The sequence below is a fragment of the Dendrobates tinctorius genome, unplaced genomic scaffold (assembly GCF_039654945.1).
Source record: "Dendrobates tinctorius isolate UK_male_01 unplaced genomic scaffold, ASM3965494v1 ptg000029l, whole genome shotgun sequence".
NCBI classification, from domain to species: Eukaryota; Metazoa; Chordata; class Amphibia; order Anura; family Dendrobatidae; genus Dendrobates; species Dendrobates tinctorius.
The window spans coordinates 5,661,095-5,688,862 of record NW_027361697.1 but is presented as its reverse complement, the minus strand read 5'-3'; positions in this window follow the sequence as shown (position 1 = coordinate 5,688,862).

Sequence of the window (27,768 nt, the reverse complement as noted above, 5' to 3'; positions counted from 1 at the left end):
CATTAGAATTAGGCACATGAACATTGAATAAGGGTTCCATTTCACATAGCGACGCACCAGTGATCCCGACAACGATACAACCTGGTAAGGATCGCTGGTGCGTTGTCACACAGCAGCTATTCTGAACGATTCCAGCCTGCGTCCCTGAGTTCTGCATCGCCAGCGAGGTCGCTCATCGGTGTCCATCACAGCGATGCATGCGGGCCAGCTGGACACCAATGATCAAAAAATGGCCTAGGACTTTTGAGTACGATCAGCGATATCCAGCGGGGGGGCTGGTCGCCGCCATGTGTCACATGTAGCGAGATCACTGACGAGATCGCTGTTGCATCACAAAATCGGTGACGCATCAGCAATCTCGCTAGCTATCTCGCTATGTGAGATGGGGTCTTAACTGAAAGGGAATCTGTCATGTTGAAAATGTTATTTGATCTACAAACAGGATGATATAGAGCAGGAGGAGGTGATAAGACAGAAAAACATTTTTGTAAGAAAAGTTTCAATAAAATGTGCATTTTATTTATTGAAATCCCTGGTGTTCCAGGTGTTTGTTTACATATGAATCCAATGGGCTTTCTTATTCAGGGATTGATAGTCTTCCCTGATTGAATGTGCATGCAGAGATAGCCGTTAATCACTAGTAGGACCGCCCAGACTCAAGCATACAAACACCAGGAATTTAAATTAATGAAATATAAGCTATACTGAATCTTTTTCTAATAAACCTACACATCATTCTGTTCATGTTCTCTTTCCCTATACCAAGATATCCACAGATTGGAGTGCATGTACAACATGACTTGTTCTCTTTTAGAGACCTTATGGAGGCCTTGAATGGGTCATCACTATTTCTGGAGGCGCAAGAGGCACAATATAGACAGGTGCTTTTAATGTTATGACTGATCAGTTTCTATAAAAAGAGAGAAAGAGAAACATGAAGTTGTAAAATTCCAATGCTCTTTGCATAAGAAAAATTGGAAACAAATATGGAAGTCAATTTTCATTTGAACTGACTCAATATATTTCTATGTTTTACATTGTGTCTTCTACTGTATTAATAAATATATATTTTGCTTATTTCTAGAGTCACATGTCCACCAGGTTGTCTAAAAGAAGTAGATGACATCTGGGGAAGTGTTGTTTATATGGATGTAAGAATTTATTTTGAGATTACTTCATAACCTTTGATCAAAAATAGGAAAAAATATAATTAAATGATATAGCATTATTGTTGAGCTGATTTCTAAGATCATATTTGTGCTTAGCACAATAAGTGTAAAATGTATTTATATATATATATTGTGAGGTAGCGCTGTCTTTCAAGGTTGGGGGACACTCGCTTGGCAGCGAATAAGTCACATCCGGCCCGGGTTTTCATAAAGCAGTATAGTCCATGCGGTTTATTTCAGCTTCATAAACCGTCACAGCAACAGAAAACAGCATATAGCCAGCATTGCGTCCTTTACAGAGTTCAGCTCTGTTATCCTTGCATCACACAAATTATGCACTGTTCAATGCGCAGGCTTTCTAGCCACCAAGTTATCTCACCCACGTCAGGGTTGCCTCATGCTGTTTCACCATGCTGCACGTTCATTCCCTCCAGGGAACTATCAGCACACATCGCCATTAGTCACAGCATCCAGACGTGCTGTCGAGCAGGAAGCCACACGAGACCTTCCAAACGGACCAACCGGGTCTCTGCATTCACCACCTGTGACCAGACCTCAGGTACCTTATATGGTCCATAACCACACCCACAGGTAATCACATGGCTATGACCTCACCCAAGGTCCTATTGCACACAGCCACACACAGGCTTCCTTGACACATTGTAACCTCTGCTGATCATTATGATCTTTCAGTATCCTACACCTATCAGGGCAATGGAAATGCTTATACGGCTGTCCTGGGACACCCACACAGCGCCTCCTAGCGGACACAGCGGTCACTGCACCACAATATATATATATATTTTTTTTTTATTTAAAAAATATTTTGGGTGAGTGAGAACTTTTCTCAAATTTCTTCAGGAATCCTCTGTGTGCAGAGCTGCAATACATGATGGAAAACTAACAGATGTAGGAGGAACCACTTGGGTTGAGAAGACGCCAGGACAAAACAGTTATAAACAATCCAGTAAAAATGGAGTGACGTCTAGAAATTATGGAACATCAACAGGATCCTTTATATTCCACAAAGATGTTTCTACATACATGGCGACCAGACAAGTTTATCTTTTTGCTCTCTATCAATGTAACTATTTCTGTTAAACCTTACATTTAATACAAGTGAAAGTTGCTTTAAAAAGTCCTTGCGAAGATTAAAGGGAACCTGGCAGGAGATGAATGCTGCTAGATCACGAGACAGTGATCAGTGACCTGACCTGCAAAGGAGGCGCTGATCTCCTGCACACCAGATATTGTAAAGCGGGAGTCACACATAGCAATCTCGCTAGCGAGATCGCTGCTGAGTCACAACTTTTGTGACACATCAGCGATCTCACCAGCGAGATCGCTGTCTGTGACAGCGATCAGCGACCAGCCCCCCTGCCGGTATCGCTGATCGCTGCAAGAAACCTCTAGACATATTTTTCGTCGCTGGTCTCCCGCTGGCCAGCATGCATCGCTGCGTGTGACAGGCGGGAGACCAGCGATCAGCTATAAAATAATAAAAAAATAAAATATATTGTTATTCTCACCTTCCGACGTCCCACGCAGCCATCCTGCCTCTCTCCACGCTCCGGGTCCCAGTGATCCTTTGCACGAATGACCGCGAGACGTCGCGCTACCACGAGACCGTGACATTCTCGTGGTCATTCTCGCAAAGGATTACTGGGACCGGAGTGTGGAGAGAGGCAGGATGGCTGCGAGGGACGTCGGAAGGTGAGAATAACAAAATTTTTAATTTTAATTCTATTTTTTTACAGGGATATGGCATCAGGGTTAACGAACACAGCGATGCCGGGTGCTTGGCATCGCTGTGCTGATCGCTGGTGAGGCTGTCTGTTTGACAGCTCACCAGCGATCACATAGCGACTTACCAGCGATCCTGACACGTTGATATCGTTGTCGGGATCGCTGGTAAGTCGCTATGTGTGACTCCAGCTTAACACTGCTGCATTACTGCAGATCTGAGCTGACAAAAGAGCAGAGGCTGTGACTGTGCAGATTGCACAGAGTATGACGCAGGGACTGACCAGGGACCAGCCACACCCCTGAACCCTGACACGAGCGTCACTGATGACATTTAGGGGCTGTGACAGTGACCACAGCTTCTGCCCCATGCTCTGATGACACTTCATTTGATTATCACAGGATGCACTGGGGGCTCTTAAACAAATCGTCATCAGACAGTAAGTTAAAAAAAAATTGACCGTTTAGTTAGGGAACAGTAGGGAATTTTTAAAGGAAGTACCGTATGTTAGAAAATAGATTCCATTATGGAATAAAATAGATAAGGATTAAGATAAAATTTAGTTTCACATTTGGACCACCCTTTAACCAGAGCATCAAGGCACCTTTATTAAAAAATGTATATACTTTTATTCTGATAACCATATTATAAACACATATAAAAGTAATTGTTAAGAAGTGGTCAACCCCTTTAAGCTAGAGAATGAAGCTTTTATACTGAACACATCAATAAAAGTTTTGTTTTGTACAGATATTTTACATAATATTAATATGTGATCAGAGCTCATTTTTTCTTGATCAGATACTGCAGACTGTTCTTCTGTGGCACAAAATCTACCCTATGAACGTGCAAGGTAGGTGTTATATTTTATGTCACATCCAGTGGCTTGATGTAAGGAATATCTTTATATTTTTTCTTTTATAGAAAGTCTCCCAGTGTACAATTATACACACTGTAATATAGCAATAATTAGTGTTGAGCGATACCGTCCGATACTTAAAGTATCGGATCGGAATGGATCGGCCGATCTAAAAAAAATATCGGGTATCGCCGATTCCGATACCGGAAGTCCCATTCAAGTCTATGGGACTTCCGGTATCGGAATAAGAAAAACCCTATTTTTGCCTTGTACAGCCTCTCTGCGGTCTGTACGGGCCTTTCGGGGGGCTGTGCCGGCCTGCCGGGGGGCTGTGCTGGCCTGCCGGTGGTCTGTGCAGGCTCCGGGGGTCTGTGCCGGCCTGCCGGGGAGCTGTGCCGGCCTGCCGGTGGTCTGTGCAGGCTCCGGTGGTCTGTGCCGGCCTGCCGGTGGTCTGTGCAGGCGCCGGGGGGCTGTGCCGGCCTGCCGGGGAGCTGTGCCGGCCTGCCGGTGGACTGTGCAGGCTCCGGGGGTCTGTGCCGGCCTGCCGGGGGTCTGTGCCGGCCTGCCGGTGGTCTGTGCAGGCTCCGGTGGTCTGTGCCGGCCTGCCGGGGGGCTGTGCCGGTCTGCCGGTGGTCTGTGCAGGCTCCGGGGGCCTGTGCAGGCATCGTCCGATGGGACTACAAGTCCCATCGGGCGATGCCTGCTACCATGACAGTGATTAACACATTAGCCAATGATGGGACAGTAGTAGTCCCATCATCCGGCTAATGTGTTGAATGTAAAAAAAAAAAAAAAAAAAAATTACATGCTACATACATACAACATGCATACTACATATATACTACATGTAACATACATGCTACATGCAACATACATGCAACATACATACATAATACATATATACTACATGCATGCAACATACATACAACATATATACTACATGCATGTAACATGCATACTACATATATACTATATATACTACATGTAACATACATACTACATGTATACTACATGCTACATACATGCAACATACTACATACATGCTACATACTACATACATAATACATATATACTACATGCATGCAACATACATACAACATATATACTACATGCATGCAACATGCATACTACATATATACTATATATACTACATGTAACATACATACTACATATATACTACATGCTACATACATGCAACATACACACTACATGCTACATACATGCAACATACATACTACATACATGCTACATACTACATGCATGCTACATACATGCTACATACATACTACATACATACACTACATGCTTGCAACATACATACTACATATATACCACATGCATGCAACATGCATACTACATATATACTGCATATATACTACATACATACTACATATATACCACATACATACTACATACTACATATATACTACATACTACATGCATACTACATACATGCTACATACTACATACATGCTACATATATACTACATACATAATACATATATACTACATGCATGCAACATACATACAACATATATACTACATGCATGCAACATGCATACTACATATATACTATATATACTACATGTAACATACATACTACATATATACTACATGCTACATACATGCAACATACACACTACATGCTACATACATGCTACATACATACTACATACATACACTACATGCATGCAACATACATATATACTACATACAATACATACATATAGACATACAGTACATATAACATAGAGTACATACTCACCGTCACTTGTCACTTTGATCCCCGAAGCCATTGTCGCCTGAGGAATAAATATCAAAATAAAAAAACACCAATATACTTACCCCGATCCGCAGAAGTCCACGAGGGTCCCACGTCCATCTTGCGTGGAGAACAGCAGCATCAGCTGATGCTACCGTTCTCTACCAGCTCCAGGAATACAATGACGGAAGGTAGGTATCCTTCCGCACTGTATTCCTCCACCACTTTAAAAAAAAAAAAAAAAGTCCCTAGTCTCACTTTATGCCATTGCTGCGTGGGAAATTCCCACGCAGCAATGGCATAAAGTGAGACTAGGGACTTTTTTTTTTACAGTGGTGGAGGAATACAGTGCGGAAGGATACCTACCTTCCATCATTGTATTCCTGGAGCTGGTAGAGAACGGTAGCATCAGCTGATGCTGCTGTTCTCCACGCAAGATGGACGTGGGACCCTCGTGGACTTCTGCGGAGCCTGCACAATAATGTATTTCATTTTGTAGAATCACATGCCCTAAAGGATGTATGGATGTTCAACCTAATCTATGGGGATCTGGGCCTTATACAGAGGTAAGATTTGGAAATGCATATTTCCATATGTTTTCAATAATAAATACAGCATCATGAGAATACTAATAAACAAAATTAGCCATGTTGTTACAGTAAGTATAGGATTGTAATGTAAATATGGTTTTCCTGATGTGCAACATAAAAAAGATAATTTAAGGGCACTTTTTTCATCAATGTCATAAAACCAAATAATAACAAATGATTACAATCTTCATACAATCATTCCACAATTAAAGACCGTACCAGAGATCTCCACCTCATGTATTTTTCCCCTAAAACAAATTTAGAGTAATTTTATGTATTCTGTTCAGGAAACTTTTCTGATATACCTTGTTTTTATAGAACTACAACATAGGCTGACTGCACGATTTACCATACAAGACAAGGTTCTAGCTGTCAGAAACAGCCAGGCACATAGAGGAGAAGGCAAAAATGTATTTTTATCTTTTCTGCCTTCCTTATTTATGTATATACAGAGCTCAGCTGTCACATCATCAGGGCTGTGACTGAGGCTGGCACTGTATATCCCTGCTATAATGGAACCGTATAATAAATTAACAAATAATGTAATCTAAAATGTCTTTTCTAGCCTTCTAGAGGACATATTATTCACAAAAAAGTAAATATCTAAACAAAGTAGTGAAAGTAAATTATCATATAGCAATTCAATTAAAGCCATAATTAGACTTATCTAACATGTCCAAAGCCCCAGTTCTGATGCAAACACCAGCTCTGATGTAAATCACTGCCCTGTTCTTTACTGATTGGTTGCAGCAGTGACGTAACATCGACAGCGTTACAGGCAATTGCTGAGCTTAGCAGCTCAAGACCTCTGCATGATCAGAGCCGCTGAGCTCAGTGATGGGCTGTAGTGCTCTTGATGTGATGTCATTGCTGCAGCCGATCAATAAACAACTTGGCAACACATTGCGAATAAGACCTATTGGAGGACATTTAATCTTGAATAAACCGATGAACAGCACTTACAAAGCAAAATTCTCTAGAATAATAATGGGCAAAGAACTGATGCCGATACAGTGTGCCATATATTTTATGAGATAGCAAAGGAAACAAGTCGGCACTACACTGGGACAAAACTAAATATCAAAAATATGCAGAGGCTGGCTAACCTACATGGGAAATAAATACATGCTTCAAATAGGAGCTTCTTAAATGCCTATTTTTTAATAGTAAAAATATTCGGAATTAGAAAGAAAGGGATAACATTCACAGATAAAAACTAAAGCTTTATTATGTTCCAAAAAAGTACAAAAAAAGTGGGAGGAGATGCAATGCTTTCTGTACCTCCACTGCTTTTTTCACTTTTTTGGAAGGTAATAAAGTTTTAGCTTTTATAGATTAATGCCATCCCTTTCTAATATAGAACATATATCATGTTATATATTAGATAAAGACATTCTACAGACTACATTGGCCAGTATTGGATTTTTCAGCTGATGATGCAATTAGAACATGTATGTGATCAAAACAAACCAAACACCTGACTGGTGCTTTCACTGATTTAAAAAATGAATTCACTGTGGTCTGAGATATCACCGAGTCAGCCAACAATTATCTGCTATAGTCAAATAAGGCCATTTTTGTTCAAATTTTATCTAATGTTTATGGACTCCCTTAGATAACTTTTGAAAAGTCAATAATCCACTAGAAAGCAGAAATTATCCGCACCACAAAAACTTTTCAGCTCCAATAGTAGTGTGATGTGCAATCATGCGGTAATATCACAGCCATCTGAGTGGTTTAGCAGGCATTCAAAACTGGACTCTCAGGTGTTCAACCTATGTAGTCATGCATTGATATCTTGTGTAGAAGAAAGAGAGGTGACACTCACCGGTCTCAAAAGTCCATACTTTATTGGCGGCAATTAAAACATGCAGGCGGGGAGAATGGGAGCAGAAGTCTGCGAGCGACGATGGACGTTTCGCGCTATTGCGCTTTTACGAGTATACACAATAAATGGAGGGCATCACCAGAGAAATTTGTATTTATATGTAAGTGCAAGATGTCTCACCAGGGTATGCAAGTAGACATGTAATAGAGCAAGAAAAAGTCAAACCCATAAAAGGGAGCACCTCAATTGCATAAGAAATATATATATACCAAATATATGTGTAATACAAAATTTGAATTTTTATTATTCACCAAAAAAATACATACAGAGACAGACAGAGCAAAACACATATAGTATAAAAACAATTAAAATTGCATCTAATTGCATCTATGTGCAAAGGAGAATCAAGACCAAATGCCACACCTCAGTATAAAGGCAATGACAAACCACAGCAGGCTCCCATGAAAGGCGCTGAATGAATAAATATACCGTATATACTCGTGTATAAGCCGAGATTTTCAGCCCATTTTTTTGGGCTGAAAGTCCCCCTCTCGGCTTATACACGAGTCATATACCGGGGGGGATCGGCGGGGAGGGGGAGCGGGGGTGTCAGATCATACTCACCCTTCTCTGCAGCTCCCCTGCTTGTTCCATGTTGTCGGCGCTGCTCTCTTCCTGCTTCAGCTGTCAAATGGTACCCGCTCATTAAATATGCGCATATTTAATGAGCGGGTACCACGTGACCGCTGAACCAGGAAGAGAGCAGCGCCGACAACATGGAACAACAAGCAGGGGAGCTGCAGAGACAAGCGCCAGGACCCGGTGAGTATGAACGCGGGGGGGGAGGCATAGTCACCTGTCCCTGCGCTCTGCCGTCTTGCGTCCTCTGCAGTGACATTCAGGTCAGAGAGCGCTATCGCGCTCTCTGCCTGCACAGTCACTGCAGAGCACAACGCTGATGAGCAGGGGGCAGCGACTGAGGTGAGCATACAGGTTTTTGGTTTTTTTTGTAAGGGAGGCAGCGGCAGCAGCAACATGATGGGGCCACTCACTGTGCAGATAACTGGGGCCACTCACTGTGCAGAAAAGCTGGGGCCACTCACTGTGCAGAAAAGCTGGGGCCACTCACTGTGCAGAAAAGCTGAGGCCACTCACTGTGCAGAAAAGCTGGGGCCACTCACTGTGCAGATAACTGGGGCCACTCACTGTACAGCAAAGCTGGGGCCACTCACTGAGCATAACTGGGGCCACTCACTGTGCATAACTGGGGCCACTCACTGTGCATCATAACTGGGGCCACTCACTGTGCATCATAACTGGGGCCACACACTGCAGATAACTGAGGCCACTCACTGTGCACCCTTGGCTTATACACGAGTCGATAAGTTTTCCCAGTTTTTTGTGGCAAAATTAGGGGGTCGGCTTATACTCGGGTCGGCTTATACTCGAGTATATACGGTAACTGGCTTTAGAAATGTATGCCTACATATGTACAAGCATGTATCACAAAAAACTTATATAAATATAATATGTGCAAAGAAAATTGCATATATAGAGAGTGACAAATGACAAAATTTAACAATGAGTATACAATACCAAAAGAGGGTCCAACAGCATTTGTGATCAAAAATTGGCTTGAAAAAATATCCGGTTGCTAATATGAAACAATGGTAACCCCTCAAAGGGAGGAATTTTATCACTGAGTCAAATGTGAAGGACATATAATGAAGAGAAATGTCCAAGAGATGGTAAGACTGAATAAGTGTGTAAAAACACACTAAGGTGCAGAGAAGCTGAGAATCAGGGCAATGGTATGTCCCAGAAACATGAAAAAAGCCAGCAGCGCCACCAGGGATAAAGGGATAAGGGGAGCCAGTGTGTGGGATTAGATCCCATGCGTATCGCCACACAAGAGGTGGCTTCCTCAGGGAAAAAATAGCATCATGGTTTGCAATAGTGTGAAACGGCAGTCGTCGCTCACAGACTCCTGTTCCCATTCTCCCCGCCAGCATGTTTTAATTGCCGCCAATAAAGTATGGACTTCTGAGACCGGTGAGTGCCACCTCTCTTTCTTCTACACAAGATTTCAACTTTTGAAAAGTGTCAAGAAAAAGTAGCGTGGCTAAAAGTACTTAGAAAATGCACCAAACTTATTAATTATTTGTGCCATAGAAACCAAAAAGAGGCAAACGGTAAAATGTCAAATGCCCTAAGATGCACCAAAATTATCATATAACATGAGCCACTGCGATATTTTTTGGTAAACCTTCTGCCTACCTTAACATGTTTTATGCTATCTAAATTTAGGACAGTTATAAAAATGTCCCCCATTGTTTTATTGTTTGTTTCACTCTGCAAAATCAAGTAGTTAGAAATAATCTTAAATAATATATGTACAAAAAATATAAAGAAACAAAGCCTTATCAATCATGAAAAAAATCATAATTTTTTGAATAGCATAAAAATTAAAGATATATAATTGTTTACACAGCACAAGTAAAGTAGCTAAAAATTGCCTCATCATTAAGACCCAATTATGTACAATATTAAGTGGATAATTCTTTTTCAAATATTTTTACAAGCAAAAATTTGCAACCATAGGAAATGTATTCTTTGGTACCGTCTGGAGGATGTATTGTATTTTGTTCCTAACTAGTACTTAAAATAGGTACATTAACATTATTTTGTATTGTATGGTTTTAGGGTTCTTCCATGTGTCAAGCTGCCATTCATGTGGGTTTAATAAACAACGAGGGAGGTAAAATAATTCTGTTGAAGAATTCGGGACAGACCACATACACAGGGTCAAGAAGAAATGGAATACAGTCACGTGATTCCAATGAATGGTCTGCATCATTTATACTAAGCTCTCTCAATGAAAACATTCCTAACATAGACTCATCACCATCTACTTCAAATAAATCACCAACAAGTCAGGAACAGTCTCCATATCAATCACCTCCTTCAGGCCAGATAACTGCAGAAGAGAAATTTATTCCACGTCTACTACAGTCTTCAAATGATAATCAACCAACAGCCTCATACCAGACATCTGCACAAAATCAGCCTCACTATGAAAACCTCAAAAGAGGAAATCAACCATCTGGTCCAAACATGAAATTTAATGAAAACCAGCCACTTACTTCATACCAACCTCCTAATACAATTATACAGACTGATAGGAACCAACCATCTGATATTTCCCAACCTCCTGGCATGAATATGCAAACTGGAGAAAAACAGTCACAGAATGGATATGAATCACCTTCCTCAAATTCACAACCTGGTGAAAAACAACAACCTGGTCCAAACCTATCACCTGGTGCAAATGTTCAGTCACCTGATGCAAACAACACATCTCCACAAAATAAGCCAGATTCTGGAAGCTTGCAACCTGGAAGAAATGAACCGATTGGTTCAAACATACAACTTGGTGGAAAAAAGCAACCTAGTCCATACGACCCTCATGACATAAATGTGCAACCTGGAATAAAACAGTCAACTATTGAATATGAATCAACTTATGCAAACTTACAACCTAGCGGAAACCAACAGCCTGATCGATACCAACCACCAAGTACAAATGTTCAATCACCTGATACACACAAAACTTCTCCACAAAATCAGCCAGATTCTGAAAACTTGCAACCTGGAAGAAATCATCCATTTGGTCCAAACATACAATTTGGTGGAAATAAGCAAACAAGTTCATACCAACCTCCTAGTGCAATTATTCAACCGGGTAGCAATCAACCATCTGATAAATACCAACCTGGAGAAAAACAGTCACTTAATGCATATGAATCATCTTATGCAAATTTACAACCTGGTGGGAACCAAACACCTGATCCATACCAATCACCTAGTACAAATGTTCAATCACCTGATGCATACAAAACATCTCCACAAAATCAGCCAGATACTGAAAACTTGCAACCTGGAAGAAACCATCCATTTGGTCCAAATTTACAACCTGGTGGGAACCAAACACCTGATCCATACCAATCACCTAGTACAAATGTTCGATCACCTGATGCATACAAAACATCTCCACAAAATCAGCCAGATTCTGAAAACTTGCAACCTGGAAGAAACCATCTATTTGGTCCAAACATGCAATTTGTTGGAAACGAGCAGCCAAGTTCATTCAAACCTCCTAGTGCAATTATGCAATATGTTAGCAACCAACCATCTGATAAATACCAACCTGGAGAAAAACAGTCAACTAATGCATATGAATCACCTTATGCAAATTTACAACTTGATGGAAACTTAAAACCTGGTCCATACCAACCACCTAGTGCAAATGTTCAATCACCTGATGCATACAAAACTTCTCCACAAAATCAGCCAGATTCTGGAATCTTGCAACCTGGAAGAAATGAACCACTTGGTTCAAACATAAAACTTGGTGGAAACAAGCAACCTAGTCCATATGACCCTCCTGACATAAATGTGCAACCTGGAATAAAAAAGTCAACTATTGAATATGAATCAACTTATGCAAACTTACAATCTGGCGGAAACCAACAACCTGATCCATACCAACCTCCAAGTACAAATGATCAATCACCTGATGCATACAAAGCATCTTCACAAAATCAGCCAGATTCAGAAAACTTGCAACGTGGAAGAAATCATCCATTTGGTCCAAACATAACATTTGGTGGAAATGAGCAACCAAGTTCATACCAATCTCCTAGTGTAATTATTCAACCTGGTAGCAATCAACCATCTGATAAATACCAACCAGGAGAAAAAAAGTCACCTAATGCATATGAATCATCTCATGCAAATTTACAACCTGGTGGAATCCAAAAGCCTGATCTATACCTACCACCTAGTGCAAATGTTCAATCACCTGATGCATACAAAACTTCTCCACAAAATCAGCCAGATTCTGGAATCTTGCAACCTGGAAGAAATGAACCACTTGGTTCAAACATAAAACTTGGTGGAAACAAGCAACCTAGTCCATATGACCCTCCTGACATAAATGTGCAACCTGGAATAAAAAAGTCAACTATTGAATATGAATCAACTTATGCAAACTTACAATCTGGCGGAAACCAACAACCTGATCCATACCAACCACCAAGAACAAATGTTCAATCACCTGATGCATACAAAACTTCTCCACAAAATCAGCCAGATTCTGAAAACTTGCAACCTGGAAGAAATCATCCATTTGGTCCAAATATACAATTTGGTGGAAATGAGCAACCAAGTTCATACCAACCTCCTAGTGCAATTATTCAACCTGGTAGCTATCAACCATCTGATAAATACCAACCTGGAGAAAAACAGTCACTTAATGCATATGAATCATCTTATGCAAATTTACAACCTGGTGGGAACCAAACACCTGATCCATACCAATCACCTAGTACAAATGTTCAATCACCTGATGCATACAAAACATCTCCACAAAATCAGCCAGATTCTGAAAACTTGCAACCTGGAAGAAACCATCCATTTGGTCCAAACATGCAATTTGTTGGAAACGAGCAGCCAAGTTCATTCAATCCTCCTAGTACAATTATGCAATCTGTTAGCAACCAACCATCTGATAAATACCAACCTGGAGAAAAACAGTCACCTAATGCATATGAATCACCTTATGCAAATTTACAACCTGGTGGAGTCCAAAAACCTGATCTATACCTAGCACCTAGTGCAAATGTTCAATCACCTGATGCATACAAAACTTCTCCACAAAATCAGCCACATTCTGAAAACTTGCAACCTGGAAGAAATCATCCATTTGGTCCAAACATACAATTTGGTGGAAATGAGCAACCAAGTTCATACCAACCTCCTAGTGCAATTACTCAACCTGGTAGCAATCAACCATCTGATAAATACCAACCTGGAGAAAAACAGTCACTTAATGCATATGAATCATCTTATGCAAATTTACAACCTGGTGGGAACCAAACACCTGATCCATACCAATCACCTAGTACAAATGATCAATCACCTGATACATACAAAACACCTCCACAAAATCAGCCAGATTCTGAAAACTTGCAACCTGGAAGGAACCATCCATTTGGTCCAAATTTACAACCTGGTGGGAACCAAACACCTGATCCATACCAATCGCCTAGTACAAATGTTCAATCACCTGATGCATACAAAACATCTCCACAAAATCAGCCAGATTCTGAAAACTTGCAACCTGGAAGAAACCATCCATTTGGTCCAAACATGCAATTTGTTGGAAACGAGCAGCCAAGTTCATTCAAACCTCCTAGTGCAATTATGCAATCTGTTAGCAACCAACCATCTGATAAATACCAACCAGGAGAAAAACAGTCACCTAATGCATATGAATCACCTTATGCAAATTTACAACTTGATAGAAACCAAAAACCTGGTCCATACCAACCACCTAGGGCAAATGTTCAATCACCTGATTCATACAAAACTTCTCCACAAAATCAGCCAGATTCTGGAATCTTGCAACCTGGAAGAAATGAACCACTTGGTTCAAACTTTAAACTTGGTGGAAACAACCAACCTAGTCCATATGACTCTCCTGACATAAATGTGCAACCTGGAATAAAAAAGTCAACTATTGAATATGAATCAACTTATGCAAACTTACAATCTGGCGGAAACCAACAACCTGATCCATACCAACCTCCAAGTACAAATGATCAATCACCTGATGCATACAAAACATCTTCACAAAATCAGCCAGATTCTGAAAACTTGCAACATGGAAGAAATGATCCATTTGGTCCAAACATACAATTTGGTGGAAATGAGCAACCAAGTTCATACCAACCTCCTAGTGTAATTATTCAACCTGGTAGCAATCAACCATCTGATAAATACCAACCTGGAGAAAAACAGTCACCTAATGCATATGAATCACCTTATGCAAATTTACAACTTGATGGAAACCAAAAACCTGGTCCATACCAATCACCTAGTGCAAATGTTCAATCACCTGATGCATACAAAACTTCACCACAAAATCAGCCAGATTCTGAAAACTTGCAACCTGGAAGAAATCATCCATTTGGTCCAAACATACAATTTGGTGGAAATGAGCAACCAAGTTCATACCAACCTCCTAGTGCAATTATTCAACCTGGTAGCAATCAACCATCTGATAAATACCAACCTGGAGAAAAACAGTCACTTAATGAATATGAATCATCTTATGTAAATTTACAACCTGGTGGGAACCAAACACCTGATCCATACCAATCACCTAGTACAAATGTTCAATCACCTGATGCATACAAAACACCTCCACAAAATCAGCCAGATTCTGAAAACTTGCAACCTGGAAGAAACCATCCATTTGGTCCAAATTTACAACCTGGTGGGAACCAAACACCTGATCCATACCAATCACCTAGTACAAATGTTCAATCACCTGATGCATACAAAACATCTCCACAAAATCAGCCAGATTCTGAAAACTTGCAACCTGGAAGAAACCATCCATTTGGTCCAAACATGCAATTTGTTGGAAACGAGCAGCCAAGTTCATTCAAACCTCCTAGTGCAATTATGCAATCTGTTAGCAACCAACCATCTGATAAATACCAACCTGGAGAAAAACAGTCACCTAATGCATATGAATCACCTTATGCAAATTTACAACTTGATGGAAACCAAAAACCTGGTCCATACCAACCACCTAGTGCAAATGTTCAATCACCTGATGCATACAAAACTTCTCCACAAAATCAGCCAGATTCTGGAATCTTGCAACCTGGAAGAAATGAACCACTTGGTTCAAACATAAAACTTGGTGGAAACAAGCAACCTAGTCCATATGACCCTCCTGACATAAATGTGCAACCTGGAATAAAAAAGTCAACTATTGAATATGAATCAACTTATGCAAACTTACAATCTGGCGGAAACCAACAAACTGATCCATACCAACCACCAAGTACAAATGATCAATCACCTGATGCATACAAAACATCTTCACAAAATCAGCCAGATTCTGAAAACTTGCAACCTGGAAGAAATCATCCATTTGGTCCAAACATACAATTTGGTGGAAATGAGCAACCAAGTTCATACCAACCTCCTAGTGCAATTATTCAACCTGGTAGCAATCAACCATCTGATGAATACCAACCTGGAGAAAAACAGTCACTTAATGCATATGAATCATCTTATGTAAATTTACAACCTGGTGGGAACCAAACACCTGATCCATACCAATCACCTAGTACAAATGATCAATCACCTGATGCATACAAAACTTCACCACAAAATCAGCCAGATTCTGAAAACTTGCAACCTGGAAGAAACCATCCATTTGGTCCAAATTTACAACCTGGTGGGAACCAAACACCTGATCCATACCAATCACCTAGTACAAATGTTCAATCACCTGATGCATACAAAACATCTCCACAAAATCAGCCAGATTCTGAAAACTTGCAACCTGGAAGAAACCATCCATTTGGTCCAAACATGCAACTTGTTGGAAACGAGCAGCCAAGTTCATTCAAACCTCCTAGTGCAATTATGCAATCTGTTAGCAACCAACCATCTGATAAATACCAACCTGGAGAAAAACAGTCACCTAATGCATATGAATCACCTTATGCAAATTTACAACTTGATGGAAACCAAAAACCTGGTCCATACCAACCACCTAGTGCAAATGTTCAATCACCTGATGCATACAAAACTTCTCCACAAAATCAGCCAGATTCTGGAATCTTGCAACCTGGAAGAAATGAACCACTTGGTTCAAACATAAAACTTGGTGGAAACAAGCAACCTAGTCCATATGACCCTCCTGACATAAATGTGCAACCTGGAATAAAAAAGTCAACTATTGAATATGAATCAACTTATGCAAACTTACAATCTGGCGGAAACCAACAAACTGATCCATACCAACCACCAAGTACAAATGATCAATCACCTGATGCATACAAAACATCTTCACAAAATCAGCCAGATTCTGAAAACTTGCAACCTGGAAGAAATCATCCATTTGGTCCAAACATACAATTTGGTGGAAATGAGCAACCAAGTTCATACCAACCTCCTAGTGCAATTATTCAACCTGGTAGCAATCAACCATCTGATAAATACCAACCAGGAGAAAAACAGTCACCTAATGCATATGAATCACCTTATGCAAATTTACAACTTGATAGAAACCAAAAACCTGGTCCATACCAACCACCTAGGGCAAATGTTCAATCACCTGATTCATACAAAACTTCTCCACAAAATCAACCAGTTTCTGGAAAGTTGCAACCTGGAAGAAATCATCCATTTGGTCCAAACATACAATTTGGTGGAAATGAGCAACCAAGTTCATACCAACCTCCTAGTGCAATTATTCAACCTGGTAGCAATCAACCATCTGATAAATACCAACCTGGAGAAAAACAGTCACTTAATGCATATGAATCATTTTATGTAAATTTACAACTTGATGGAAACCAAAAACCTGGTCCATACCAACCACCTAGTGCAAATGTTCAATCACCTGATGCATACAAAACTTCTCCACAAAATCAGCAAGATTCTGGAATCTTGCAACCTGGAAGAAATGAACCACTTGGTTCAAACATAAAACTTGGTGGAAACAAGCAACCTAGTCCATATGACCCTCCTGACATAAATGTGCAACCTGGAATAAAAAAGTCAACTATTGAATATGAATCAACTTATGCAAACTTACAATCTGGCGGAAACCAACAACCTGATCCATACCAACCACCAAGTACAAATGATCAATCACCTGATGCATACAAAACATCTTCACAAAATCAGCCAGATTCTGAAAACTTGCAACGTGGAAGAAATCATCCATTTGGTCCAAACATTCAATTTGGTGGAAATGAGCAACCAAGTTCATACCAACCTCCTAGTGTAATTATTCATCCTGGTAGCAATCAACCATCTGATAAATACCAACCAGGAGAAAAACAGTCACCTAATGCATATGAATCACCTTATGCAAATTTACAACCTGGTGGAATCCAAAAACCTGATCCATACCAATCACCTAGTACAAATGTTCAATCACCTGATGCATACAAAACATCTCCACAAAATCAGCCAGATTCTGAAAACTTGCAACCTTCAAGAAACCATCCATTTGGTCCAAACATGCAATTTGTTGGAAACGAGCAGCCAAGTTCATTCAAACCTCCTAGTGCAATTATGCAATCTGTTAGCAACCAACCATCTGATAAATACCAACCTGGAGAAAAACAGTCACCTAATGCATATGAATCATCTTATGCAAATTTACAACTTGATGGAAACCAAAAACCTGGTCCATACCAACCACCTAGTGCAAATGTTCAATCACCTGATGCATACAAAACTTCTCCACAAAATCAGCCAGATTCTGGAATCTTGCAACCTGGAAGAAATGAACCACTTGGTTCAAACATAAAACTTGGTGGAAACAAGCAACCTAGTCCATATGACCCTCCTGACATAAATGTGCAACCTGGAATAAAAAAGTCAACTATTGAATATGAATCAACTTATGCAAACTTACAATCTGGCGGAAACCAACAAACTGATCCATACCAACCACCAAGTACAAATGATCAATCACCTGATGCATACAAAACATCTTCACAAAATCAGCCAGATTCTGAAAACTTGCAACCTGGAAGAAATCATCCATTTGGTCCAAACATACAATTTGGTGGAAATGAGCAACCAAGTTCATACCAACCTCCTAGTGCAATTATTCAACCTGGTAGCAATCAACCATCTGATGAATACCAACCTGGAGAAAAACAGTCACTTAATGCATATGAATCATCTTATGTAAATTTACAACCTGGTGGGAACCAAACACCTGATCCATACCAATCACCTAGTACAAATGATCAATCACCTGATGCATACAAAACTTCACCACAAAATCAGCCAGATTCTGAAAACTTGCAACCTGGAAGAAACCATCCATTTGGTCCAAATTTACAACCTGGTGGGAACCAAACACCTGATCCATACCAATCACCTAGTACAAATGTTCAATCACCTGATGCATACAAAACATCTCCACAAAATCAGCCAGATTCTGAAAACTTGCAACCTGGAAGAAACCATCCATTTGGTCCAAACATGCAATTTGTTGGAAACGAGCAGCCAAGTTCATTCAAACCTCCTAGTGCAATTATGCAATCTGTTGGCAACCAACCATCTGATAAATACCAACCTGGAGAAAAACAGTCACCTAATGCATATGAATCACCTTATGCAAATTTACAACTTGATGGAAACCAAAAACCTGGTCCATACCAACCACCTAGTGCAAATGTTCAATCACCTGATGCATACAAAACTTCTCCACAAAATCAGCCAGATTCTGGAATCTTGCAACCTGGAAGAAATGAACCACTTGGTTCAAACATAAAACTTGGTGGAAACAAGCAACCTAGTCCATATGACCCTCCTGACATAAATGTGCAACCTGGAATAAAAAAGTCAACTATTGAATATGAATCAACTTATGCAAACTTACAATCTGGCGGAAACCAACAAACTGATCCATACCAACCACCAAGTACAAATGATCAATCACCTGATGCATACAAAACATCTTCACAAAATCAGCCAGATTCTGAAAACTTGCAACCTGGAAGAAATCATCCATTTGGTCCAAACATACAATTTGGTGGAAATGAGCAACCAAGTTCATACCAACCTCCTAGTGCAATTATTCAACCTGGTAGCAATCAACCATCTGATAAATACCAACCAGGAGAAAAAAAGTCACCTAATGCATATGAATCACCTTATGCAAATTTACAACTTGATAGAAACCAAAAACCTGGTCCATACCAACCACCTAGGGCAAATGTTCAATCACCTGATTCATACAAAACTTCTCCACAAAATCAACCAGATTCTGGAAACTTGCAACCTGGAAGAAATCATCCATTTGGTCCAAACATACAATTTGGTGGAAATGAGCAACCAAGTTCATACCAACCTCCTAGTGCAATTATTCAACCTGGTAGCAATCAACCATCTGATAAATACCAACCTGGAGAAAAACAGTCACTTAATGCATATGAATCATCTTATGTAAATTTACAACTTGATGGAAACCAAAAACCTGGTCCATACCAACCACCTAGTGCAAATGTTCAATCACCTGATGCATACAAAACTTCTCCACAAAATCAGCAAGATTCTGGAATCTTGCAACCTGGAAGAAATGAACCACTTGGTTCAAACATAAAACTTGGTGGAAACAAGCAACCTAGTCCATATGACCCTCCTGACATAAATGTGCAACCTGGAATAAAAAAGTCAACTATTGAATATGAATCAACTTATGCAAACTTACAATCTGGCGGAAACCAACAACCTGATCCATACCAACCACCAAGTACAAATGATCAATCACCTGATGCATACAAAACATCTTCACAAAATCAGCCAGATTCTGAAAACTTGCAACGTGGAAGAAATCATCCATTTGGTCCAAACATTCAATTTGGTGGAAATGAGCAACCAAGTTCATACCAACCTCCTAGTGTAATTATTCATCCTGGTAGCAATCAACCATCTGATAAATACCAACCAGGAGAAAAACAGTCACCTAATGCATATGAATCACCTTATGCAAATTTACAACCTGGTGGAATCCAAAAACCTGATCCATACCAATCACCTAGTACAAATGTTCAATCACCTGATGCATACAAAACATCTCCACAAAATCAGCCAGATTCTGAAAACTTGCAACCTTCAAGAAACCATCCATTTGGTCCAAACATGCAATTTGTTGGAAACGAGCAGCCAAGTTCATTCAAACCTCCTAGTGCAATTATGCAATCTGTTAGCAACCAACCATCTGATAAATACCAACCTGGAGAAAAACAGTCACCTAATGCATATGAATCATCTTATGCAAATTTACAACTTGATGGAAACCAAAAACCTGGTCCATACCAACCACCTAGTGCAAATGGTCAATCACCTGATGCATACAAAACATCTCCACAAAATCAGCCAGATTTTAAAAGCCTACCTCCAGGTAAATATATGTTACATAAAAAACATTTTCTAGTTCAAAACTATTTAGAAAATAAGCAGTTTACTGAGGGGGTGGGAGGGGTTTTCTTAAAGATTCTCATCTTTTGACCAATGTGGAAATAGTATCTGTTGCTTTGACGGACCAATCCTGTCCTCCATTGCAAGCAACCTATTCATTTAGATAGACAATGATTAATGTTTAAGGCTAGTTTCACACTAGCGTATAGAGGCACTGTGGAGGAGTGCGACTTCCTCTGGGAAGCTCCGCCCACGGCCGCACCTCCTCCATTCAGCTTCACCTCCATTGGCATGTGGCCTGCGAACCCTATCTTTAGCATTAGCACTGGTGTCCAATGTGTCATGGATCCAGCACTACATGAGGTTCCTATTATGCAGAAACTATGACACAGATTGGAACATCGTCTAAGGCAGAGGTAATTTGTCAGCAAACAAATTGCTTGTTCATTACACTGGTATGGCCCATTTTTTGGTGGGATAAACCACATATTTTAATTACTTATCCCTTACACCAAATAACCTCCCCAATTGTGACCCCAAATGAAAACTATTTTTTGGAAAATTTGGGCCACAGCAGCCTTTATTTAAAACAAACATACAATCTTAAATCCAAGTTAACATAATACTGGCAGGGTCCTTGAAGCTCCCAAAATCTGGTGATTTCCAAAAACAAAAAGTATAATTACTTCCAGATGTTGCCCCACTGGCTCAGGAGCACCATAACCCAAAGGATTCCATTGTCCACTTAAACTTCCCGGGGATCTGACAATCCATTGCCCCCCCAAAATTCACCAGATCAAAAGCCATATTTTATTTCTAATAAAGGAATCCATATCCCAATGGATCCCCCAGGCCAATTTAGAACCAATTTCAAGGACCCCATAACCACCAAAAGCCACCGTGACCTTAGAATTGTCGTTATCATCCACACTGGACTGTAAAAATTCAGGGTGGGCGGGACTGCTTTTACTCCCTGTGAGAGGGAAAGTGTGGGACCCCTCCCCTTATGTGGCCATATTAATGACCCAACCCATACCCACCCCACTAACTCAATACCCCCACCCCCTCCAGCCTAATGTCATGCCAGCCTCCACGCACGCCATGGGCGGTGGAGGGGGAACAGCTTTGCTTCGGCTTTTAATAACCAAGCACAGCATCTCCTTGAGGGAATAGAACTAATAAAAATAGTAACGTTAGTGTACAGATGGATGTGTACATAGATGCAAAACAAGTTTATGGGAATATGAACTGAACTACTTGGCAATGCCAAGAGTTTACTGAGCTTCTCATTGAAAGGATCTGGATAGGGCAAAGGCACACAGATATGATAGTACTTTAAGGAACAGGAACTGCCTGAATCCATGTCAGAGGCAAGGAAAGCGTATGCCTCCTCTGGTGAATAGCATCTTCTTGATGAAAGCACCATTTTAGTTTTATTCTACAATACTGAGGATGTTTATGTAAGGGGTGCTTTTATATGAGAATTATGTGGGGCTTGTGTAAAGGGTACTATTTATTATGAAAAGTAGAAAGAAAAAGAGTAGATAAAAAGTAAAATGGAAAAGTTTAGAAGAAACATTTAGAAGAAAAAAAGAAAAAAGTAGTAGACATAAAAAAGGTTTGTATTAAAAAATTACACTGAAGTTCACTACATTGTAACATATGCCCCCCTAAAGCACTGGCTAAGAAGATACCCAGCGATAACAATTCTTTTTTCAAAAAAATGGCTACCTCCCTACTCTGTAGTAGCTATTTTTTTTCTCTTAAAAGAAAATCAGACATTACTAGCACTGCAACATCCGCTACCCTCATATGCTACCTCCCAATCTACAAAGCTACTCTGTATGAACTACGATTATTTTTTTCTAACAGAAAATTGGATGTCACTAACAATTTGATGTCCATTTCTCTAACACGCTACTTCGCTACCTATTAAGCTACTCTGTACCATCTACTATTTTTATTTCTTTTCTAAAAGAAAATTGGACGCCAATTACACTGCAACGTCCACTACTTAATATTTTACATCCCTACCAATAGAATTACACTGTACTAACTGCTATTATTATTTTTTTCTAAAAGAAAATTGGACATCACTAACACTGTGACATCCGCTATTGTAACAAGCTACCAATAAAACTACACTATACTAATTACTATTATTTTTTTTTCTAAAAAAAACAGACGTCACTTACATTGCGACATCTGTTACTATAAGCAGCTAAAAATACAAAAAGTCACTTGGCACAGTCTGTGATCAGAGCACTGCAGCCACAGGGAGAGCACAAATGCTCAGAGCAGGACGCCGTGTAACACAAAGTGCACCAAAAATACAATTGTGAATGGGGTGTATTGGGATGGGGAATGAGGGGGAGCTGGAACAGGGATTGGGGAACTGCAGCTGCTGCTGCTGTGATCACAGATGAGTCACACAGCCGCCAGCACACAGCACAGATCGCAGGAGGCATAGATCGCAGGAGACACAGATCGCAGGAGACACAGACAGACACAGGTCAAAGAAGAGAGTACAGATGGGAGAAGTCAGCACATGGGGAAAGAGAGTGGATAGGTGGGTGAGCACATGGGGGAGAGATTCTCAACGCTGTAAAGCCTGCCCCCATCGTGATATTACAGTCCTCCCGATGGGATAGCATCGGGCCTCCAACTAGTTAATTATAATCAAAACAGAACTGCAAGCCTGCAAGAATGGATGTATGAAGTATTAAGACTGTCCGGACCACTGGAGGTCAAAATTAACCCAAACCTTCCTGGTAAATTTTGCCATTTTCTACTCTTCTTCCTCCAAGAACCATAACTTTTTTTTCCATTGTCATAGCCATAAGAAGGCTTTTTTTCTCTTTGTAGGAAGAATTGAAGTGTTTACACCAATCATTTTATTTTATAATGTACAGAAAGCTAGGAAAAAATGTAAAGTTAGGTGAAATGTTGAAAAAGATTAATTCAGCCATTTTTTTATTTATTTTTATGGCTTTCATTGTGCAGTAGAATTCAGCTGGAAATCTGATTTTTCAGGTCAGTTTGATAATGGTGATACCAAATGTCTTAAAGCTCATTTATATTTTAGTGGTTAAAAAAAAATCAGAACGTTATGAAAACAAAAAATTTTTTGGCTTGTGTTGCAATTTTCTGACAATCATAACATCTTTATTCTTTCATCAATGAACTTGCTTGAGGGCTTTATATTTCTTCAAGCCAAACTGAAATTTTCAATTATACCATTTTGGAATACATACAATGTTTTGATTGCTTTTTATTCTATTTTTTAGGGAAAGTGCAGAAAAAATAACAATTCTGGCATTTCAAGTTTTTTCTTTTCAGCTTTTAACATATGAATTAACTAATTTTATTTTTTCATAGATTGGACTTTTATAAGCTCGATGATACCAAATATGTTTACTTTCTTATTCCCATTCTTATTATTGGGAAAGGGGAGATAATTTAAAATGTTAAACTTTTTTAAGCTTTTTTTGTTAATTTTTATGTTAGAAATTACTTCCCTGAGAGAACTTGAACTTGTGAATTTTTGATCGCTTGTACTACATAAAATGCTAGAATTATACAATACCGTATATAGTGAAAATAATGATCTTCTATTATATACATCAAGACATGGGGTTAAAACTTATAATGAATGCAGTAAAATATGGTTCTTCTTTCAGGAATGATTGGACACTTCAACTAGAGAATATAAGGATATAGAACTTTTAATCATAACTTTAGTATTAATATTTAATTCTGTCAAATAACTGCACCAACAAGCAAGACCAATTTTCTATTACAGATCTAAGTACTTATTTGGTACTAAAAAAATGTAAAAGTAAAAAATCATTGAAATAATCATTTGAGAACAACTTCTACAATGTACACCTGGCTGAACCTCCTATAGACTGATCAATTTTTTTCAAGTGAAAAATGCCACATGCACAGTTATTTGCTCCCATTCCAGTGCCGATCATCTCTGTCAGGCAATATCTTGACCTTGGCAGTGGTGCCATCAGAAATGCAAAATTATGTAAAAGCTGCTAAGCCAGGATGGCTGAGAGCTTTAATGACCATTTAGACAATTAGATAGTCTGATCCAACCAGCTAATCACAGGAATTGGTCAACAGAACATTCAATGGACAAGTTAAATGGCCTATTGGAAGACAAATCTCACAATTTAAATATCCCTGTTACCTATGCTAGCAACTATTTAACTTTGGCTACCACCCTAGTGTGTTTCCAATGTTGTTAACGTGACTTTTTATTTTTCTGGATGGCTTATCAAAAAATCACAGACAGGCAATATTTTTACTGGATACATTGAAAAACCACAATAAATCATTATGATTATAACAGTAAAAATAATCTGTGGCAAAAATTTCAACAGTCAAAATAATCTGTGTAAGTTTCTTTATCTTTAAAAATATCATGGATGCCTTATATTTTTTTATGGACAGGGCAAACTGTTTTTATGCACAGTCCTGTAATTTCTGGACAGTTGGCAACCCTGTGTGTCCATGATCTGACCTGACTAGTATGATATTTTCTCTATCGCTTCATTGGGGGACACAGAAACCATGGGTGTATGCTGCTGCCACTAGGAGGCTGACACTATGCAGAAAAAAGTTAGCTCCTCCTCCGCAGTGTACACCCCACCGACAGGAAGTAGGATGTTCAGTTTAGCTTAGTGTCAGTAGGAGGTGGACACGGGTCTTTCACTAGACCCTTATCTACCTAATGTGCGTCGTTTCTTTTCAGGTTTGCGGAGGGATACAGTGTGAATGGTCACTACTGTACTCCCACACAGAGACTATGAGTACGGCGTGCACTGCCACCCCGTATCCTCATATGTCTGGACGGCAGGACCCCAAAATCCCTAACACAGACGCGTGTTTAGGGGATCCGCAAGAGAGAATACCTGGTCCTGCCTACGTCTCCCACCCGCTCGCCCACCAGAGCCTGTCGGTCAAGGAGACACGGACGTCCTGCAACATGGATTCTGGACGTCCGATTTTCGTGATTGAGGAGGTACTTTCCCTCTTTCCCCCAGGTGCTGAAGAGGAGAAGTAAACGGGAAAGGTAGAAGAAGAAAGAGAGGAGAAAAAAAAAAACCTTTATTCAAAGAGAGGGTGGTTTGGGCGGCTAGCGCAGTTCATACCTTCCGGCTGGTTCCTGGGGCCTCTGCACTGCCTTGCAGATCCTTTGCGGAAGAAAGGGGTTTTGGCACACAGAGGATTCCTATTCTTTGTGCCCCCTTGCAGCCTGTCTAAGGGGCGTCATGGCGCTTTGTTTGCGCCACTTTTAGCACCCTGGCGCCACTGTGGGGACCCGTTTGGCGCTATTTTATGACCTCCGTGGGCCCCCTTCCCGCGCCGCTGGCCGCTGGCCGTAATCTAGGTCACCGCTTCATCTTGGGCCTAGTTACAGCGCTGACTCCGCCCCCCTTCCTCTCGGCTCCGGGTGGGCTTTTTTCCTTCCTGTGTCTCCTTATCTCCTCTTCCTGTGTGGCATCAGGCTCCGCCCACTACCCTCAGCCTCCTCTGTGGGCTGGAGCCGCCGCCATATTGCTCCTCCGGGCCCCGCCTTTAGCTGAGAGCGGGCTTCCCGGTGTTCTGGCCGTGCTCACAGCGCGCGCATTCTGCCCTGCGTCTTCTAACAGACGCCATTTTCCAGCTGGGGTACAGAGGAGCCAAATCCATCTATGGGACCTGCCTGTCTCTCTCTACAGCCATGATGTCTCCTATAGGACATCTGCCGTAAGTATCTGCACTGCAGAATGACTCCCTCCTCGGCTCTCCTGTCCCCTAACCTTCTGGCAGCGCTTAGTGGGATTGTTCTCATGTGTAATTCCTCTTCCTCCACTGTGGTCCTCTCCCATCGTCCAGGAGCTCCCAGTTGACCCAGTTGTACAGTCTCTGGAGCCGTACAGTCACTGACGTAATAGTACTCTAGAGTCGTGTATTTTACTGGCGTAATTGTAATCTTCTGCCGCGCAGTCTCTAGTGCATCAGTATGTCTGGCGGAGATCTGATTTTTCACACGATTGTTGTGTTTTCGGCCATTACAGATAGGTGCCTTGATTTTCAGCAGAGCAGGTCTCAAGCATTGCTTCACATAACAACGCTGGGGTCCTGGCATAGCAACTGCTCCCATATCTACTGCTCACAGACTCTCGCCCTTCATTTTTCTGCAGCCCCCTCCGGACGCTGGATTAATACTGTTAGAAGCAGCTCCTCATTCTGCTTATATCTCTTCACGTCTCCAGGGTTGGGCCGGATTTCTAGCTAGATAGAAGTCCGTGTTACCTGGCAATTGTCTGCTGTGGCTCAGCGGATAAAGAACCTGACCACAAGTCACTGGTCCAGAAGTTGGAACCATGGCGCACAACAGAGAGTAATGTTTAGTCTCTTTCTGATCCGAGGCCTACTGTTCTACCGTCAGAAGAATTGACTGGTCAGAATCTACTTTACTACAGACTTCGTGGCACGGCTTACAACACGTAAAGCCATTATTCTATCTGATGTCACCTGGTATCCAGACCTAGACCGAAACACAGAAGCCGTTATTCTGTTTAATGCTGTCAGGTATTCAGACCTAGACCGCAACACAGAAGCCATTATTCTGCCTAATGCCGTCAGGTACCCAAACCTAGACTGCAATACAGAAGCCGTTATTCTGCCTAATGCCGTCAGGTACCCAGACCTAGACCGCAACACAGAAGCCATTATTCTGCCTAATGCTGTCAGGTATTGAGACCTAGACCGCAACACAGAAGCC